An 8008-nucleotide genomic window follows, 5' to 3' on the forward strand; every position below is an offset into this window, starting at 1 on the left:
ACTCACTTGTTTGAGTTGTTTCCTTGTTTGGAAATTAAGCTTATCGGTTTAATCTTGTTTAGGTGCGCATGCATTGGTTCTGTTTTTTGTCAACTTCCTCAAGTTGCAATTTGAAACACCCTATATTGAAGATTAAATAAGTCCACTTATGCCACTAAACTGTTTGTCATTATTCTCAAGCCAACTTTGTCAAAATGTCTGGACTAGTTAATAAATGCATTCAATGGAAAGATTATTTTCTCTGATCAACTATGGCACATTAAAAATCTGGGGGCTTTTTCAGCTTTGTGTTTACCCTGCAGTAAATACATGCAGAAAATGCTCCAGGACTAGTCCCACTGACACAATCTAACAACCTGCTTTTGCCAACAACAGTGGCAAAAGTAAACAAATTAATAGTGGTAGCGTGGCTGAGACCTTTGGTTCAATTAACCTTGCTAATAATGACTTGTTAGAGAAGGGGCCTTAGTGTAAACAAAATTTTTTTGTAAACAAGTGAAGAGAAGTCCACTGCACCTTTCATGCTTACACATGCATGATTGTTGTGTCAAAGACAAGAGGGGCACGTCCCCCCACTCTCTCTCTCTTTTTTCTTTAATAATTTATTTTAGGTTTAATGTCTCGGTAGGTCCCTATTTTCGGCGTGAATCTCAAATAGGTCCCTTTTCTTTTCGGCGTCTCAATTGGGTCCCCATTTTTGTAAAATTATAACAATTAGGGGTCTGCCGTCAAATTGGACAAACGACCGTTTAATTGTTTCTTACGTGGCATGAACAGTGTTTTCAGTAATGACACGTGGCATGATTCCCATCTGACACGTAAGAAACAATTAAACGGTCGTTCGTCCAATTTGACGGCAGACCCCTAATTGTTACAATTTTACAAAAATGGGGACCCAATTGAGACGCCGAAAAGAAAAGGGACCTATTTGAGATTCACGCCGAAAATAGGGACCTACCGAGACATTAAACCTTTATTTTATTTATGTTTTTTTTTCATCCTTTGTGTCTGTCTTTGACTCTCTGCTCTTCCTCTCTGTTCAGTTTTTTTCCTCTACAAATTAACACCCTTTGTTCCCTTTCTCCCTCACTTCCTCATCCCCTCTCTGTTCAGTTTTGTTCCTCTACAAATTAACACCCTTTGTTCCCTTTCTCCCTCACTTCCTCATCCCTAAACTCACCCTTCCAATTAAAGGAACTGAACTATTGTACAAAGGCCTTACAACAACTAAAATTCCTAACTTAGGTCCTAAAACAATTAAGGCACGTTGGAAATAACTCAATTACCAAAAAGACATTGGTTCTTAGCAACTAAGCAACTGAAATTGGTCCTTACAGCAACTGGAACACTGGTTTGAACAATCTGACCAGGGCAACCTACGTTGTCAACATTGCTCAATTATTCACTTTCCAAACACAATGTTTAGACAAGAATCCTAAAGGTTCAAACTTCAGAGAGAAATCATCCTTTCAGAAAAGAAGAGTTCCCTCTAATCACCCATCATTTTAATTTTGTTGTGGTCAAGTCAAGTACAGTATCTGAAAGTGACTATTTGGGTCAAAGTATTGGAAAACAGATTCTGGTACAAGGTGATTATTCCAATGTTACTTTGTTTTAGAGGATTTTGATGTCCCTTTTTACTTAATCAATGTACTTTGTTAAGTGGTCCTATATTTTTTTAACTTGTTTTATTCCAGTCCAGATGTATTACGAGCTTAACTAAGGGACACCGCTTGCTACAGAGTCAAACATTCAAATTTATTGTCAATCCAGTAATATTTGAGATATGACTCTAATGGGACTGTTGAACATCCATACACTTCAACATATAATCTGTTTCTCCGCAAGTATTATCAAATGCAGGGTTAATTAATGCCTAACTGAGATAACTATATTGTTAGAAACAGGTTTTAGAATTAATGTTGAGACCAAAAAGGTAAGGAATTAGAGTTGCTCAACAAAGCCAGTTATAACTCTCGCTTTTATGACTCAATGTTAGGAAATTAAGCAAGACACCGAATCTTGCGACTAAAATTATTGTTGAGTTCTTCAATTCACCCGTAGAACAGAAAAAAATGCCAATATCTGAAGACAAAAATATTTTGCCAGACTTGCATTAGATACAAAACAGATTCGGATGGCCAGAGAAGTAAACGTCTACGTTTTCGGAAAGATGGGGTTCCATATCTGTGTGAGTACCTTGTCCTTACAGAAATATCAACAATGCAAACAAGTTCACGCATATGGGTAAGAACAGGGCAACAACCAATTACATGGACACATTGCACACAACTAGGGAAGAACAAGGCAATCAATTTATTCAAGTATCGTTCTAAAATAGAGAACTTACCTCGCACTCCAGAACACCCAATTCAATGGAAGCCAAGCCACACCGCCAGCTCTCAACCCAACAGCTAACCTTGGGCTTCACCGCAACGACCTCCTGACGCTAATCACCACGAATCACCACCCCACTCGCCGCACAAGCCTGACGCGCACGACCACGAACCACCACCCCACCCGCAAGACCCACAGCGACACGACCCACAACGACACGACGAACCGTACGCACACAATGCCACAGGACAGAACGGACAGGGAGAGGGATAGGGAGAGAATGAACGAAACCAAGCGAAAGGGAATGCAGACGGAGTGAATGGGAAGGTCGATGGGGAGGGAGGGCCGAAATCGCAGCTCTTACCGACAGAGGGGAACGAGGGCTTTGTTTGACAAAATTGGGGACGAACCCCAATCATTGACTTTAATTGTTCGACGCTCTTACCGAAGGTTTCAAAACCCTCGCTAAGGTCTTTTTGACCGTCGGAAATGCGATTTCCTCTGTGCCGTCGGGGATTCACTTTTTGCCCCTCGATAAAGCACTTTTACCGACGGTAAACAAGCCTTCGAAAAAATACCCTCGGTAATTCGCGATTTTCTTGTAGTGGTGTGAGTATAGTGCTCGGTGGGTGCGCCAAGAGTCGGAATGAACGACTTTTTACGTCACAGTCCTGCGAAGTTCAATGGCAAGGCAACTCCAGATGAAGCGGATGACTGGATTTGCAACCTTGAGAAGATATTTGAAGCAATCGAGTGCATTGAGGGGCAGAAGTTAGTGTTTGCTACATATATGTTGGTAGGAGAAGCTGAGTACTGGTGGCGTGGGATGCGGAGGAGCATGGATACCCGAGGGGAAGTTGCTACTTGGGAAGACTTCAAAGCTAGATTCTTGGAGCGTTACTTTCCTAGCTAGCGCTAAGCAGCAACGAGAGTCGCAGTTTCTGGCTCTTCAGCAGGGAAGTATGTCTGTTCAAGACTACAAGGAGAGATTCGAGTATTTGGCTCGTTTCTATACTCAGAATATGAGCGAGGATTGGAAGTGCAGGAGGTTTGAGCAAGGATTGCGCCACCATCTTTTGAAGGCACTGTTTCACTTGAAGATTAATGAATTTCCAGAGTTAGTGGAGCAGGCCACGATAGTTGAGAGGTTGGATGAGTCTGGGCGTGTGATGAGGAACCATAAGGGAAGCTTTTCTTTGGGCAAGCCACAAAGGAAACCGTACGAGAGGCCACAACAATTTAGGCCAGGGTGGTTGAAGTGCTTTGAGTGTGGTGGAGATCACCTCCGAAGAAATTGTCCAAAGCTGAGTGACGTCAAGAAGGAGGTGCGGACGTGTTTCACATGTAATAAGCCTGGGCATATCTCTCTTTATTGCCCTAAGAAGAGGTCAATTGGTGGAACGCCTCAGAAGTCAGCTGATGGTGAAAAGTCGCAGGTTGCTGGCAGAGTGTTTGCCATGTCGGGAGTAGAAGCCGAGAAGTCAGGTAACTTCATACTTGATACTTGTTCCTTGTTTGGTAGAAATGTGCATGTTCTGTTTGATTCGGGTGCGACGCACTCGTTTATATCATTGTTGTGTGTTGAGAATCTTGGACTCTCTATGTTTGACTTGGGGTGCGAGCTTGTTGTCTTTACTCCAACATCTGGACAAGTTTCAACCAGTTCAATCTGCGTTGGGTGTCCGATCGAGGTGACAGGTCACAAGTCCAGAGTCAATTTGGTGTGCTTACCTCTTGAAGGTCTAGACGTGATCTTGGGAATGGATTGGTTAGCTGATAACCATGTTATAATTGACTGTGGACGTCAAAGAGTAGTCTTCCAAGAACCTGAGGGCATTAAAATGTCAACGTCAAAGGAAGTTGTTCAAGATCTCAAGAGTGGAGTTGTTTGCTTTATGTTGATAGTGAAAGAGCAGAAGAAGAGCATAAACGAACAGATCAATGGAATACCAGTAGTCGAGGAATATGCTGATGTTTTCCCTGAGGAGGTACCGGGTTTGCCACCGAGTCGTGAAGTAGAGTTTGCAATAGATCTGATGCCGGGTACAGGGCCAGTATCTATAGCTCCATATCGTATGGCTCCAGCAGAGTTAACAGAGTTGAAGAAGCAGATTGAAGATCTATTAGAGAAGAAGTTCATCAGACCAAGTGTGTCTCCGTGGGGTGCGCCGATGTTGCTAGTGAAAAAGAAAGATGGAAGCTCAAGGTTATGTGTGGATTACCGGCAGCTTAATAAAGTCACTATCAAGAACAGGTACCCGTTGCCAAGAATTGATGATTTGTTAGACCAGTTGAAAGGAGCTGGAGTGTTTTCAAAGATTGATCTACGGTCAAGATATCATCAAATTCTTGTCAAGCCTGATGATGTGCAGAAGACAGCGTTTCGTTCATGCTATGGGCACTACAAGTATGTTGTAATGCCTTTCGGTGTGACGAATGCTCCAACTATATTCATGGATTACATGAATCGTATCTTTCATTCTTGTTTGGATAAGTTTGTCGTTGTATTCATTGACGATATTCTTATCTACTCGAAGAACCGAGAGGAACATGCTGAACATCTACGGGTAGCGTTGGAGATTTTAAAGGAGCACCAGTTGTATGGCAAGCTGTCGAAATGTGAATTTTGGTTGAATGAAGTTCAATTCCTTGGTCATGTGATATCTGCTCAAGGAATATCAGTCGATCCAGCCAAGGTTGAAGCTGTGTTCAACTGGGAGCGCCCTACATCAGTGACGGAAGTAAGGAGTTTTGTTGGACTAGCAGGTTACTATCGGAAATTTGTAGAGGGTTTCTCCAAGATAGTGAGTCCTCTGACTCAGTTGACGAGGAAGGACCAACCGTTTGTCTGGACTGATGAGTGTGAAGCAAGCTTTGAAGATATGAAGAAAAGATTGACAACTGCTCTAGTGCTAATTATTCCAGATATAGACAGGGCGTTTGAGTTATATTGTGATGCATCATATCAAGGGTTGGGATGCGTATTAATGCAACATAGAAGACCAGTGGCATATGCTTCTCGTCAGTTGAGGATACACGAGCAGAATTATCCGACACATGACATTGAGTTAGCAGCTGTAGTGTTTGCATTGAAGACTTGGCGTCATTATTTGTTTGGAGCGAAGTTTCAGGTTTTCAATGACCACAAAAGTTTGAAATACCTGTTTGATCAAAAAGAGTTGAACATGAGGCAGCGGAGGTTGATGGAATATCTGAAGGACTACGACTTTGAGTTGCTTTATCATCCAGGAAAGGCAAATGTCGTGGCGGATGCCTTGACTAGAAAGCGTATTCAGATGTCAGCTCTGATGATCAAAGAGTTAGAGCTGATAGAGAAGTTAAGGGGCATGAATCTCGGTGTTCTTTTGGGGCGGGATCACATGTGGTGTAGTCATCTGACAATTAGGAGTAGTTTCTTGGAACAACTGAAGTCAGAACAAGAAACTGATCCGGAGCTGCAACGAACTGTGGGGTTGTTAGGAACTGATCAAGCCAAAGATTTTGCTTTATGCCGGAATGGTATTCTTCGATTTCGAGGAAGAGTGTGTGTGCCGGCAACAGCAGAGTTGCGAAAGTTGATATTGGAGGAAGGGCATAAGAGTAGTCTCAGTATACATCCAGGAATGACTAAGATGTATAAAGACCTAAAAGAATCTTTTTGGTGGAGCGGAATGAAGAAGGATGTTGTAGAGTTCGTAGCTTCCTGTTTGGTATGTCAGAAGGCAAAGATCGAACATCAAAGACCAGGTGGAAGGTTACAACAGCTGAATATTCCCCAGTGGAAGTGGGACAGCATCTCAATGGACTTCGTAACTCACTTACCGAGGTCATCGAGGGATCACGACTCCATATGGGTGATAGTTGATCGGTTGACGAAGAGCGCCCACTTTTTATCTATCAATCAAAAGATGTCATTGGAGAAGTTAGTAGAGTTGTACATAAGAGAAATTGTGAGATTGCATGATGTACCAAATAACATTGTATCGGATCGGGATCCAAGGTTTACCTCGAGATTCTGGCAACAGTTGCAGGATGCTTTGGGTTCTCGATTGAGGATGAGTTCAGCATATCACCCTCAAACAGATGGACAGACGGAAAGAACTATTCAGTCATTAGAAGACTTGTTGAGGGCTTGTGTTTTGGACCATCTTGGAGGTTGGAGTGAGATCTTACCATTAGTGGAGTTCACATATAACAACAGCTATCATTCTAGCATTGGGATGGCGCCTTTCGAAGCTTTGTATGGGCGAAGATGTCGAACTCCTCTTTGTTGGTTTCAAGATGGGGAAGCAACATTAGTAGGTCCTGAGTTGTTACAACAAACTACTGAAAAGGTGAAGTTGATTCAAGAAGGAATGAGAGCAGCACATAGTAGGCAAAAGTCGTACGCTGATCGGAGGAGGAGGCCGCTTGAGTTCAATGAAGGTGATCATGTGTTTCTACGCGTGACGCCGATGGCAGGTGTGGGTAGGGCTATCAAGGGGAGGAAATTTTCTCCTAAGTTTCTTGGTCCTTATGATATTCTTAGGCGGATTGGACCCGTAGCGTATGAGATAGTGTTACCACCGCAGTTGGCAAACCTGCATAATGTGTTTCACATGTCTCAACTGAGGAAATACATTCCAGATCCTACTCATGTACTAGAAGTTGATGATATACAAGTTGATGAAGACCTTACAATCAAAGCTGGACCAATCAGAGTGTTGGAGGTGCAGACGAAAAATCTGAGGGGAAAGGAAATTCGAACGGTGAAGGTGTTGTGGAATGAGGAAACCCAAGAGGTGACTTGGGAGCTTGAAGAGTTTATGAGAAATGAATACCCATTTTTGTTTGCGTAGTGGCCTTAATTTTCGAGGACGAAATTTTTTGGAGTAGGGGAGACTGTAAGACCCTAGAACCTCATGAACTTACCTAGTTGTAAAAAGTTTAAGTTATAATGTAAAAATATAGTGCTGTCAAACTTGACATGGTTCACTATTTTAATTATACCTTTTTGTAGAAAATATCAATTGAGTTGATATTTTCTTTATTGGATAGTAGACTCAAAGAACTTCGATTTGAGTACTCATACGCGTATTTTCGACTTCGGGAAGGGGGTCAACCGGATATCAAAGTTGCGACAATCGTGTTGTTGGGGGACTTGCGCCCAGCGCCCTTTCCTGTGGAGCGCCCGGGCGCGAGCGTATCAGTTTTCAGATCTCAAATAAGTGAGAATTACGTGGAAAGTTGGGGAATATGCTCCATAATCATAATGTTCGTCCCTTGGGCTAGAGAGGAGCGTGGGCAGACCTCCTTTCCAATTATTAAGTGCTGCTTAGTGGATTAAGGGACCATGGTGTCTCTTGGGCACATCTACAAGTATGGGAAAAAGGAGGAAATGGGTTCTACACTTGTGGGAGTGAAGTTGTTGCTGCAAAATCCGTGAGAGAGGTGAAGTTGAGAGCTTCTAGAGTTGCAAGGAGGCCAAGGTGCTGCAAGTCTTGTGAAAATAGATTCAAGGTTTTGCAAAGGAAGTCTTCAAGAGGTAAGGGGTTTAACTCAGGATATAACATAGTGTATGATGGGTAGAAGGTAAGGGGAGTTAGATTTATTAAATAATCTGTGTTTGATGCAAATCTGGGAAAAAGGGGATGAAAATGGGGTTTCTAGAAATCTGATGCGATTCTGCAGA

Source organism: Vigna umbellata, chromosome 1 (genome assembly GCF_029865625.1).
Source record: "Vigna umbellata cultivar VRB3 chromosome 1, Vumbellata_1.0, whole genome shotgun sequence".
Classification (NCBI taxonomy): domain Eukaryota; kingdom Viridiplantae; phylum Streptophyta; class Magnoliopsida; order Fabales; family Fabaceae; genus Vigna; species Vigna umbellata.